Source organism: Eptesicus fuscus, chromosome 14, assembly GCF_027574615.1.
Source record: "Eptesicus fuscus isolate TK198812 chromosome 14, DD_ASM_mEF_20220401, whole genome shotgun sequence".
Classification (NCBI taxonomy): domain Eukaryota; kingdom Metazoa; phylum Chordata; class Mammalia; order Chiroptera; family Vespertilionidae; genus Eptesicus; species Eptesicus fuscus.
In genome coordinates, this window is record NC_072486.1 from 41,681,855 (window position 1) to 41,696,236 (window position 14,382).

The window sequence follows — 14,382 nt, forward strand, 5'->3', positions numbered from 1 at the left end:
AAGCCTCAACTTTCATCTCACCTCTTACTCCAGTCACTGCCTCATCAGCCAGTTATCTGCACTCCTGCTTCCTGCCCTGGGTGTCTCTGACCACTCAGATGGAGGATCTGCTGCATCTGGTGGAAACTCATGTATTGTGAAACTTAGAATGAAGAGGGGTCTGTGCTCATGTGGGCTCCCTTAATCAGTGGGAGACTGGCCAACAGATAAATGCTCCCCTCAGTCCTCTGAGACCCATTTCATAGGGCTCCTCCCAAGGCCCAGAGGCCCATCAACCTGTAGCAATGGCAAACTCAATAACCTATCCTTGTGTTGGCTCTTCCTCCTTTCTCATTTCACTTTCCATTCCTCACGTCTCCTCTTTGGGGTCTTTTCCCAAACGAAATACCTATACACAAGCCTTTATAGGCCCAGTTCTGCTTCCAGGGAACCGAGACTAAGATAATGAGATTCAATGACTTGTCAAGTATCCAGAGTTTACATGGAAGACAAATTCAGCATCAGGTCTTCTGACTCTAAATTTCATGTGCTTTCCCCTCTATCCTCCTTCCATGGGGAGAACTAATAGTCTGAGTGCTAAGAGACTTGGATATAGAAACAATTAACTACAAAAGAGAGGTGTCAATCAAAGGTAGAAGCAAATGAAGCAGAGAAAAGTGACTGAATCAATGTGGGCTGGTGAGGAAATGTTACACAGAGTAGTAACCAGGAGGCCTCTCCTAACCACACTCTCCACAGTCAGTCCATTCTGGTATTTTCTCTCCTAGCACAGTCATGTTCTTCTTAGAACTGATCACATTGTATAAATAAATACTTATTTCAGTTTGTTTAAGAGACAGATGTCTGTTTGGTTCACCACAATATTCTCAGCACCTAGCACAATACCCGGGACATAATTGGTGATCAGCAAGTTGGCAAATCTAAAGATCAATCACAATTGGAAAACAAATCAATTAATTTGTTCCTGAATGAACAAATGGATGAATAAATGAATGGTATCACAGGCAACATGAACAGCATAAACAAAGGCATGGAAGAGTATGAGAATACAGCCTGTTCAGAGAATGTCTATGGTTGGTTATATAGGATGTATTTGTTCGGAAGAGTGGGGAGGCCAGGAGTAGCTGGGGAAAATAGTTTTTTATGGTAATATTGAGGCCTCCATTCCAAAGCTACCCAGCTCAGTATTGGAAGATAATATTGCCTCTGCCTGATAACTGGTTATGTAACTTGGATTCTAAGTGTCTGCTATTGCCTACAGTAGGTAAGTGTGTTTTCTTCTCTGTTAGGCATTTGGGACAGCTGTTGGCAGGGCCTGACCTTGTTTGCAGGAGTGGGCTCTCACATCCCAGGAATGCCTTGGATTATCTGCTGCTATTGTCACCTGTTGCCCTTTGTGCAATTGGGTCTGTTCTGGCTAGCTCAGAGCATCTGTTTAGGAGTCTTGCTGCCCTTCATTCTCTGCCTTGCTTTTCTCATCTGAGCTCTTACAGCATTTAACACCAGCTTTCAGATCCCTAATAATAACATAAGGCAGTATAGGATACCTTTCTATTCATTTATTCAAATGCATACTAATGGTACACTGTGGGACAGACACTGTCAGGCTGGTTCCTGATTCTGTGCATGCCGCACTGTTCAGATGCCCCTTCACTGCCTGATGATTCAGAGATTCATCACGGTGTCCTCTCGGCCCTGGTTTGCTGTGGTGGACGCACCAAGCTTCAGTTCTGTCCCTGTGCATTATGTGTGCCTAAGGAACTTGCTACAAAAAGATCAGATGATGGAAGAACTATTTCCTTGTGGTCCTGCCTTTTGCATAATTGAAGAAAAAAAAATCAAGATATTCTAGCTAATTGGCAACCCTCTGACAGTTTCTCTCCTCATTTGTAAAATCACAGTTAGAAGTCAATAGCCACCTGTGTCTTCCTCACTCCTTGAGAGCTAAATTTACACATTTGGTGCACTGATATTTTAGGAACCAATAAAATTCACCTTTACCACTGTTTATTTTTAGTTTCCCTGCATTTATATTTAGAAGAGGAGCTCTGAAAGACCTCCGGGAGCACCATTCCTGAGATTTTGCCGGAGCACGAGGAGGCCACGAGGAAGGAAAATGAGTCATGCGTGTAACTTTCCATTTATTTTCTGGAACCAGTGACACTGCACAGACACATGTACCCAAACAGAGGAGGAGAGAGTGGGAGTCAGGGCTCACCTTCCGTTGCTCAGGCCTGGCCATTCACCAAGCCTCCCAGTGGGCACAGGTCTGCTGCTTTACTTGGAGGGTTCCTGAAAGAAAAGGCAAGTCAAAATTGTGAGAATCAGGAGGGGTGCTCCCTACACACTGAAGTAACATCACTCCCAACCTGCAACTTGCCACATTTTTACTTCTTTCCTTTTCAGTTTCTACAAAACATATCCCAGTGTGTTTTTTAAAGTTCTAAATACGTATTATACTCATGTAGTGTACAATTCAAAAGGAAGACTGTAACATATATATCATAGACAAAGGGTTACTATCTCTAATATTAAAAATACCTCTTAGACACTGAAGGACAACGGTCCAAACACTTGATAGAAAAATGAGCAGAAGGCATGAACAAACAATGACAGGGACATGTCGGCAGGACATACTGCCCAAATTCAAGGAGCTCTTCTTAATGTCAGTAGATTATAACACACACAGTAAAATAAATATCCATGAGTCTGTACATAAATAATTACAAAAATAAGTAATTAAAGTGGGAAAGGAAAAGCTCTTTCTCACAACAGACATCCAGTTTCTAAGTGTAGGAGGAAAAAAATGTGTAGAAGGAATGATGAAAATAGAAATTACTAATTGGTAAACACCATTAATTATTGTAGACAAGAATCACCCATAGATGCTGAAGTTATTAGGGTAAATATGTTGAGAAAAAACATTTGTGTATCCTCAAAGTATATTTCCACCAAGTAGGGGGAAACAATAACTTTTTATCAAGTAATTTTTTAAAATATATTTTTTATTGATTTCTTACAGAGAGGAAGAGAGAGGGACAGAGAGTTAGAAACATCGATGAGAGAGAAACATCGACCAGCCACCTCCTGCACACCCCCCACTGGGGATGTGCCCGCAACCAAGGTACATGCCCTCGACCGGAATCGAACCTGGGACCCTTGAGTCCGCAGGCCGACGCTCTATCCACTGAGCCAAACCGGTTTCGGCACAATAACTTTTTAAAAAATTATCTTTATTTGTTGAGAGTATTATAGATGTCCCCCCTTTTTTCCCCTTCTTGTCCCCCGCTACCTGGTTCCCACCTCACCCCAGGCCTTCACTTCACTATTGTCTGTGTCCATGAGCAATGCATATATGCATATAAGTTCTTTGGTTATAACTTTTTAAAGGAGAAAACTGACTTAACTATGTGTCAAAGTTAAGGTCACCAGTAACAAGACATACTGACATCACACGCCTCCTGATATGATGAGCCGAGAAGAACACAACACTGATTCTGTGCTATTCTTGCCAAAAATGCATTACCTGAATTTCAACAGGAGGAAACATGAGACAAACTGAAATTAGTACCTTTTACACAGTAACTTGACAGTATTGGGCAAGGTCATGAAAGACAAATAAAATTAGGAACTGCCCTGGCTGGTTTGGCTCAGTTGATAGAGCGTCGGCCTGCAGGTTCGATTCTGGTCAAGGGCATGAACCTTGGTTGCAGGCACATCCCCCGGTAGGGGGTGTGCAGGAGGCAGCTGATTGATGTTTCTCTTTCATTGATGTTTCTAACTCTATCTCCCTTCCTCTCTGTAAAAAAATCAATAAAAATATATTAAAAAAAATAAAATTAGGAACTATTTTTAAATTGGAGATAACATGAAAAGTTGAATCTGGAACAGAAAAAAGGACATCAGTAGCATAATTAATGAAATCTGAAGGTCTGTAAATAGTTAATAGTATATTAAGATTAATTTTCTATATGGTGGTTTTATAAGGTGTTAACATTAGAAAAGTATAATACAAGAATTCCTTGATATTTTTTGCAATGCTTTTCTAAGTCCGAACATTTTTCAAAATGAAAAAGTAAAAGTGAATAAAAATTTAAAAGGAAGAAAAGGGTATACAATGTTTCCATTAACCTATTCTCTATGAATCAATTTCTTCCCAGCCGCTACTATTAACAGCTGCTCATACTATACCCTTCCAGAAATTTTGTATACAAATAAGTACATGTTTATTCATATGTGTTTATGCATATTTATATATTAGAGATCCTCCCCTAAATGTTATTCTTTTAATGACTGCATAATATTACATAGGTAATATATATTATATATTACTTTAATTACTGATGGTCATTGATGATATTGCTAATATTTGAGTATTAGAAACAATACTGCAATAAATGTTTCACTTCCTATATAATAGTACTTGTAGTATAAACTTCTAGAAGTGGAATTTCTGATTCAAAGGGTATTAAGATTTTAATTTTGATATGGCCAAATTGGCTTCATGGATATTTGGACAGTTGTGTCTGGAAGATCTATCCATTTATGTCAATAAGGTGTTGAAATACCCTACTGTGACTGTATTGCTGTGAATTTCATCTTTTATGTCCATCAAGATTTTCTTTATATAGTAGGTGCTTCTATGTTGGGTGCATATATGTTGACAAGGATTATATCCTCTTGTTGGATTGATCCCTTTAGTATTATGTAATGTCTCTTGTTATGGTCTTTGTTTTGAAGCCTATTTTTTCTAATCTAAGTATTATTATCCCAGGTTTTTAAACAATTTTTATTTCCATTTGCATGGAATATCTTTTCCCATCCCTTCACTTTCAGTTTGTGTGTACCTTTTTTTTCTGAAGTGGGTCTTTTGTAGACAGCATATATATGGGTCATGTTTTCTTATCCACTCAGCTACCCTATATCTTTTGATTGGAGCATGTAATGCATTTACATTTAAAGTTATTGGTAGGTACTTATTTATTGCCATTTTATTCTTTATACCTATGTTTCTCTTTCTCTCTATTTTTGTTTTTCTTTGTTTTTTTAAAGAACACCCTTTAACATTTCTTGCAATACTAGTTTGGTGGTAATAAACTTTTTAATATATATATATTTTTGGTCTGGGATGCTCTTTATGTCACCATTAATCCTATCTAATAAAAGAGTAATATGCAAATTGACCATCACTCCAACACACAAGATGGCTGCCCCCATGTGGTCAAAGATGGCTGCCCTCATGTGGACACAAGATGGCCACCACAAGATGGCCAGCAGGGGAGGGCAGTTGGGAGGGACCAAACCTGCAAGGGAGGGCAGTTGTGGGCAATCAGGCCAGCAGGGGAGGGCAGTTGGGAAGGACCAGGCCTGCAAGGGAGGGCAGTTGGGGGCAATCAAGCCTGCAGGAGAGGGCAGTTGGGGGGGACCCAGGCCTGCAGAGGAGAGCAGTTGGGTGGGGACCAGGCCTGCAGGGGAGGGCAGTTAGGGGTAAACAGGCTGGCAGGGGAGCAGTTAGGAATCAATCAGGCTGGCAGGGGAGTGGTTAGGGGGTGACCAGGCTGGCAGGCAGAAGTGGTTAGGGGCAATCAGGAAGGCAGGCAGGCGAGCAGTTGGGATCCAGCAGTCCTGGATTGTGAGAGGGATGTCCGACTGCCCACCGGGATCAGGTCTAAACGGGCAGTCAGACATCCCTCAAGGGGTCCCAGATTGGAGAGGGTTCAGGCTGGGCTGAGGGACACCCCCTCCCCCCGTGCACAAATTTCATGCACCAGGCCTCTAGTTTTAAATAATAGCCTTGCTGGGTAAAGTAGAATTGGTTATAGGTTCTTGCTTTTTATCACTTTGAATATTTCATGCCAATCCCTTCTGGCCTGAAATGTTTCTGTTATGCCATTTTAATTACGATGTGTCTTGGTGTGGGCCTCTTTGGATTCATCTTGTCTGGGAAGTTTTCAGCCATTATCACTTCAAATAGGTTCTTGATCTCTTCTCATTTTGGTACCCCTATAATGAGAATGTTGTTATGCTTGATGTTGTCCCAGAGGTTCCTTAGACTGTCCTCATTTTAAAAAAATTCTTTTTTCTTTTTGCTGCTCTGTTTGGGTATTTTCTGTTATCTTGTTCTCTATATCACTGATTCAGTCCTCTGCGTCTCCTAACCTGCTGTTGATTCCTTTAGTGTATTTCTTATTTCACATATTATCTTCTTGATTTCTGACTGGTTCTTTTTAATGGTTTCTATGTTCTTTCTCATGCTTGCTATCTCTTTAAGTTCTCATTGAGATCCATTCTTCCCCTAAGGTCCTTGAGCATCCATATAACTATTATTTTGAACTTGGCATGTGGTATCTTGGTTGCTTCCATTTCATTTAAATTTTTTTCTCTGAGGATTTCTGTTGTTCTTTTATTTGGGGCATGTCTTTTGTCTCTCCATTCTACCTACCTTTTTATGTTTGTCACAGTGTATTAGATAGATTTCTATGACTCCAAAACTTATTATGGTGGTTTTATGATAAAAATCTTCTTTGGGGCTCAGTGGTGCAATCTAGATCACCTGATCTAGGTGCTCCAGGAATGTCTATTGTGTGGGTTATGTACACTCTCCTATTGTAGTTGAGTTTTGAATGCTGTTGGCCCATGTGTGGGTGAGTCTAACCCTCAGGCTGACTGTAAGTATAGACCTCGATCACAGTGTATCACCACAATATGAGGAACTGTATTAAAGGGTCACGGGATTAGAAAGGTTGAGAACCACAGCACTAGGAGGAGGGGGGGCTAACAAAAAAGGGGATTAAAAAACCTGTTTCATTGGTGAAACTTTAGTTCCTATGGACTAGACATCCTTGCACTTGTGTGAATAGGAGTAAAAAGCTAATGAGTGCAAAAGCCCAGCTCTCTTTGGGTTAGGCTTCTAAAAAAACACCCCCAACATACAGCCCTCCTCCTATGAAGGGAAAAACCAAGTTCTTTCCTCCTCCTGTGTGTCTCCTTTATTACCTACACCACACATTTCACTTCTGATTCCACTAGTCACCAAGTGTGTGGAGGTTTTCCTCCACATCAAGCAATTCTCCACAACACCATGGAGTGCCCTACAACTTACCTCAGTTGTGACACTGTCTACCTGGACACAGTGTCATATCCCATGGGTTAAGGGCTCAGTCCCACAAGACTGCCCCCATCACATTTCAAGTGCCAATTGCAAGTGGTAAGTCCAGATATTACCCACAGCTTCTATCCAACTTGGGTACAAATTAGTGATTCCCATGACATCCTTTCGCTTTGGTTTTCAATTTGATAGGATGACTCACAGAACTCAAGGAAACATTTACTTATGTTCCCCAGTTTATTAAAAGATATGAAAAAAGTATGCAGATAAATAGCCAGGTGAAGACATACATAAAGTGAGATCAGGGAAGTCTGAGAGGGTCCTGAGTATAGGAGCTTCTGTTCCTGTGAAGTTAGGGTATGTCACCCTCCTGGTTTGGATGTGTTTGCCAACCTGGAAGCTCTCTATTTGGATTTTATGGAGGCTTTGTCACATAGGCAAGATTAATTATTAGCTCCGTTTCTAACCTCTCTTCCCCTCTCTGGAGATGGGGGGTGGGGACCTGAAAATTCCAAGCTTCTACTAATCATGACTTTGTCTTTCTGGTGACCAGCTCCCATCAAGGATCCCACCCAGAATCATCTCAGTAGAACAAAAGATATTCCTAGTGCTCTTATGACTTAGAAAAATATAAGGGTTTCAGAAGTTCTGCGCCAGAAATAGGGGACAGAGATCAATAAATATTTTCTATTATCTTACAGTTTCCCTTTCAGTTTGTATGCCATCACTTAGAAAATTGTCCTCTTATCCAACTAGATGTCTAGTGCATTCTCCTGACAATAAAATGCTGTTCACAATCTGTGTGGTTTTTTTAACCTTTACCCAAGGATACTTTTTAGAAATTGATTTTAGAGAGAGAGGAAGGGTGGGGGGGAGAGAGGGAGAGAGAGAGAGAGAGATGAGAGAAATGTCAATTGGTTGCCTTTTGTATGTGCCCTGACTGGCTGGGGATAGAACACACAACCCAGGCATGTGCCCTGACCAGGAATTGAACCCCCAACCTTTTGGTGTACAGGATGATGCTCTAATCAATGGAGCCACCTGGCCAGGTAAACAAACTGTTTTGAATAAATCTTTCCTACAAAGCACTTGTCAAGTGCCCAAAGATCAGAGAGCTGGAAGTGAGTTTACTGGAAAAGATGTCACTATTGTTACTTTGCCTGCTGGGACAGGCTTATCTGGGAGGCCAAATTCCACCTGCTTTCATGGTAGCCCAGCTCTAGGCAGTGACACTGAGGAAAAGACACAGTTTTCACTCACCTCTAATCATTGTATTCAATGTCTTAACCTAAGTCCAATTGCATTAGATCAGTGAGCAACACTATTCCTTCCTTTCAAAACCTCTGCACTCCCAATACTGTTCCCTCCAATCTTTGCTCACATGATTGGTCCCCTGGCCGCTCTTTCCTGGGGCAGAACTTTCTGGTTTTCTCAGGCCCCAGGAATCCATCTCCACTTTATATTAGTAAAATATGATCTTTACTAGTAGCCCATTTGCAGGAAGAATCCTGCAAGCAGCCGCTGCAGCCGTGTGTGCTGCCGCGAACAGCTATCGCCTGCCTGCTCCGCTCCGTCCCGTCCCACCCCACCCCGCCCGCCCCGCCCTGCCCGGGCTTTCCCTCTGGCAGCCACTTTGCTTTCCACTTTTCTTCCCTCTTCCAAGTTGTCTTCAGTCTTCACTCATCCCTCCCTCAGCATATGCAAATTAACCGCCATCTTTGTTGGGTAATTTGAATACTCGCCCTGATTGGCTGGTGGGCGTAGCTTTGGCTGGTGGGCGTGGCTTGGGCGTAGCAAAGATGTGGTCAATTTGCATATTACTATTTTATTAGGTAGGATATCTTTGGGCATCTCACACCCTCTGAATGTCACAGCTACCAGTTTAGCTGCTTATCGTTCTCAGATTATTCCATATGTGTTAATCTGATCTCCCCAACTAGTAGACAAGCCCTTAGAGGATCAGGATCCCCCTGTCCCTCCCTTCCATCCTTTCATATTTTAAATACTTATGGTCTGGCTGTACCCATGGCACCAGAATACACATAGTGCTGGTAAACAAGGCAGACAGCTCTTACTAGTTTAGGGGCGGAGACACACTAGAAAGTGGGCAATTACAATAGACCATGAAAAGGGCTAGCAGTTCATTCATTCATTCATTCATTCATTCATTCAGATACTGGGGGAGATAAGTGCTCAAAATGCAGCCTGTCTATACACTCATAGTCCAGGAAAGAGGAAGTCCATGATAGGAGAGCTAAAGGCAGGTCAATGTTGAGAAGGTGAGAGGGAGGTTGAGTACCAGAGGATGGGTAGTTGGAACTGAGGTTGATAATTACCGTTTGGTTGGTGCTGAGCTACACCTGAAGCTGCTGGGAATCCTCAGCTCTCCTTTTCCTCCACATATCTCTAGTCCAGGCTCTCTTCCTGGAGAAAATAAAACCAAGAAATAAACTACACAGATTGCATATGTGTGTGTTGCACAGTGAGGGCACCCCCCTCTCCAGGCTAGTGTCTCCCAGGAAGCAGCTTCTGGTGGTGGAAATCTCCAGAGAACACACTAGTTTGGGGAGCAGCATATTCATATTTTCCATTGAACAGTTGGATGTTATTTCCCCCTGAAACCTGCTAAGAATCCCAAACTACATGGATAGTCAACCCATAGCAATCCCTTTCTCCTTGAGGTAATAGCCTATTTGAAGAAACAGATTTCTCAATGGGAATGAACACAGCAAAATGTAACAAGACCGGTAGAGTCACCTTCAATTCTTTATCTATGCTTCCAAATGGCTCCAAGGTCCTCTCCTGTCGCTAAGGTGGATGAGGGGGGCCTGAACAAAGCCTGCATCAGTCCACAGTTCTGGAGCTCTGCTCGGCCTTCTACCAAGCTCCTACTCTGTGTCACACAGCTTAGTGTTCCCAGGCCCCCAGTAAGAATTCTGCTGTGTGAGGATGAGTTGGCAGAATTTTGCCAAAGCCTGGTGGGAGGGATGGGCCCTGTCAACTCTGCATCATGACTGGGGAGCTGCAGACTCATCTCTCTGCTTGGCTGGCTCTCAAGGTCCCAACAGCAGTCGTCACTCAAGATGAGGGTGGGGCAAATTCTAAATCCCCAGAATGTGTTCTGTATCCCCAGCATGACCATGCAGACCTACTCATAAAATTATAGGCAGGAGAATGTGCAACCTCTCAACACCAAATAAACAAATAATACTTATTTACATTTTCTAAAGAATAAAATGAATTTTTAGAAGCGGCGAGATCTATTTAGAGGGGAAAGCCAGCCCATGGATAGAGTGGAATGGCCTAGTTTTACAAATAGTTTCTTCCTCTGTGATGATCTTATATATCTAACACAAAGGCTTTGTTCTTCCTTCAGTTTTAGAAATTTGCCTTTTGTTTTGCTTTACATTAAATACAAGCCACTGATAATTCCAAAATCTCATTGGAGACAGTAATTTTAAACTTCTCTTATAAGGTAAACTACCATGTACATATTTTGATTCCATCTCCTTCCACTTTTTAAAATTTCTCCTGGTGGTAAGACTAACAAGCAAGGAAATTATTATTTTTTAAAAAGAATACTTTGTAAAGCATTGAAAAACACACACACATTTCTCATTATGAGCCTCACAGCTTCTCTCTGTGGTGAGAAAGGCAGGTAGGTTTTACCGTCATCTTTCAGATGAGGAAACAGGCTCGAAGATTTAGTATGACGTAGCCAAAGTTGCACAAGTGGAAAGTGGCAGAGTCAGATCTGAAATATTTTTTCTTTTTTGTACTCCATGTTTAAGATTTGTTTTGTTAAAATGAGCAACAAAAAGGAAAAACTAAAGACCTGGGTAATTCATAGTAGGATAACCAGTCCACTAAATGGGTTAATGGTTTGTTAATTTTTTAGTTACTGATGTTCCCTTCTATTAAAATTGTGATGGGCATACAGCTAACCAAATTTCCCACTGATGATCACACTCGTATAGGATTACTGTACTAAGATGATTAGATGTTATTACGGAAATTTCTGAAAATACTACATGACAGTGTTAAAAGGGCCCAGAGAAGGATATGTTTTGATTTTTTAATGACTACTCAGCTTAACTCAGCGTGTTTGTCCAGGTTTTGCCCTCAGGCATTCCAAAATATTCCGCAATTAGCTCAAGTGACAATGAATAACTGTTAAAAACTCTCAGTGATTAAAGCCTCAGGAAAAGCTTGTCTAATTAAGATGAAAGATGCAGGCATGTATCCACTGAATCTTGGAGAAGACTAGGTAGGGCAGAAGGAGGGGAAGCAGGAGGGTTTGGAAAATTCCAGGAGGGGCATCATTGCTGTGGGAAGATTCAGTCTTCATATCTCCTTGTTGAGCAGAAAACAAGAAACTAGCTTCCATGGCTCTCCCCACTCCTGGGTCCTGGTGTCCTCTCTGGCTGTCTAGTAACCTTTCTGCTCTCCCAGATTCCCCGGGGAGGCAGTGTTCGAGTAGGTAGCTAGATACTAATAAAGAAAGGGAGCAAAGGGAATTAAACATTTTTAAGCATAATCAACTAGGAACATAAGCCTGTTTAACCAGGAAGCTACAGCTTCACAAACTCTAGGGGACAGCAGCATTGTCCCACCAAGGGGATTAACCCCTCTCTTCCCCCATCTGGGGAGCAGCCTGCACGTGGGTACCTGGGGAGCAGGGGAAGGTAAGCACATTGGTAATTGCTTAGGGGGTTGGCCCATTGGAAGCCTGTGAAAGCTTGGAAAGTTGATTGGTTAGTTTATAAAGAACTCCTGGTCCTTCCCAATCCTGAGATAATATAATCCCAGCTAACAAAGCTTCTCTCTCTCTCTCTCTCTCTCTCTCTCTCTCTCTCTCTCTCACCCAGCAACACATACTTGCCAGTTCATTCATGTTTGTGTGTTCTCTCAGTACCAACCATGTGGCTCTAGTACCCACCTGGGCCCGCCGCAAACTGTGTGGCCTCCAAAGGACTAAGCTTTACTATGACAGACACTCTGGACACTGGTCTTTGTTTTGGCCTTGATGAAGACAAGATTGAACTTTTTCCATGGCGGGATGGACAAAGATGAGCCATTGGAAACCCAGGGTCAGCTTTCCATTTCCACCTGAATAAATCTACCATACCACAATGCATGGATTGCTTTCCTGGTGATCCCGTGAAAAAACACAATTTCCATGGACAGCAGAAGAAATCAGTAATATTTGTCCAACTGATGACTTTACACACCCAAAACCATTGTTTTCCATCCATCCCCCTGGAGCCTGTGGGTGACTGGCCTGTGAACCAGATAAGACACTGCAGCTTTACCCTCGAAACTTTCTCGAAACTTATTTGGGAAAAAACCTCCTACTCACCACTCATTCCATTTCCTGCACAAAGGGTTTACATTTAGTGGGAAAAACAAATGTAAAACCCTATCATTTGTTTATCAGTGGGATAAGTTCAATTGGAGGAGGCTCCGCACAGGCAGAGACACTATAAGTCCATCTGAGAACATCAAGCAAGGCACACAGGACTGGTATTCACCAGACACAGGCAAGGAAGAGCATTATGGGTAGAGGGAACAGTGTATGCAAACTCAGAGATGTGGGAAAAAGGCATGCTTGGCAGACAGCAAAAATGTCTGCACTGTTGAGAGAGAGAGAGAGAGAGACAGAGAGAGAGAGAGAGAGAGAGAGACAGAGAGAGACAGACAGAGACAGACAGCAGAGTGGTTGAGGACCAGGTCAAGTTGGAAAGACCTCATGTGCTTTGCCTTGGAGTTTGCATTTGACTCCACACCAGTGAGGTGGGCTGTTAAGCAGGAGAAGGACATGGTCAGCCGGGAGATTTAGAAAGGAGACCCTGGTTCTGTGGGTTAGAAGGGAAGAGACTGGAGGCAAGGAGGCCAGGTAGGACCAGTTGTAGGACTCTCAGACATTACAGAGGACAGCAGGCCCAGCCAAGGTGGGCAGTGACTCCACATTGACAGTACTTATGGGCACTAAAAAGGAAGATACCCTGTAAATAATCCAACTGATTAATGAAAGAACTGAAAATTCCTGAATGCCAGGAGTCAAATCTGGGGCTTCCATGAGAGGCCTTTCCCAAGTAGAACTCAAGCAAGCTGTGCATTCAGGAAGACTGTAATGAAATGGGCAGAGAGGTTTCGGTTATTTTATAAGTTTATTTTTTTTTTTTTTCCAAGGAATAGTGAAAACACTTAGAAAGGCTTTAAAACCAGTGTTTATTTTTTAAAAATCAAGTTGAACTTCTGATCAGACAGGTCTCTCACACAGAATTTTATAGGGGGCAGGATATTTCTTTATTTCACTTTGGCTGAAGAAATTTCTCTATTGCTTCTGCACTAATTTGTTTCTCCTGCAATTAACCTGCCACCGTGTGGCCTAAGGAGAAATTTCAATTTTCATAGATTGGAGAGGGAGGATCGATGAAGTAGGAATCAATATTCTTTTGGCTAATATAGCATTGGCACACTATTGACTGCCAAAAATACACCAATGCAAGATGCCTTCCTCTAACTATATGATGCTCCTCTTATCCGCAATCCAAAGGGCATTCCGTAATTTCCCAAGAACACACGGGATAATAAGGAAGTGCTTTTTACACCTGTATGCTCTTGACACCATAAAACGAAAACTAGAGTTTGGCCTTTGTATTCTAATGGAAAGAGAAATTGCCCTAAAAGCTATAGAGCCTCATAAGAATAATTTCAACTTAAAAAAATTTTCTTAAAACGAATAAACTGAATTTACAAACACAGACGAAACCTGGATTCTGAGCTCACACCCATTAAATTGAAATAAAAAGTGTGAACACAAACTGATGAGTGGCATCTCTTCTCTGGTAGCATCATGAGAGTATGTAATAATTGATCTTCCTGAGGAACAGGAAAGGGCTGCTTCTGTGAGAGATGGGTGGTCCTTGATTCTACACAAAACAAATAAAAAATGACCCCGCCTGGAAATATGCCCTTTAGTCAGGAGTGCAGGGCAGTGCAGTGCAGTGCAGTAGGGGGGTGAAAGGGGCCGGCCCAGAGTCTGCTGGCCCTGCTGCGTAGACTTATTTAACCTTTTAGTTCCTGGAAAATAGTGAGGCCAAGAAACGAGTCCCAGAGAAAGGATTTGGGGGGAGGGGGTGGGAGTGGAGAGAACTGAAGAGCCAGACTCTGCAGACTGGCTGAATTTTATCCTTGCCTTTACATCAACCCATTCTCAACCTCAGAAATGCTGTCTTTTATTTTTTTAATTGAAATATAATTGACATGTA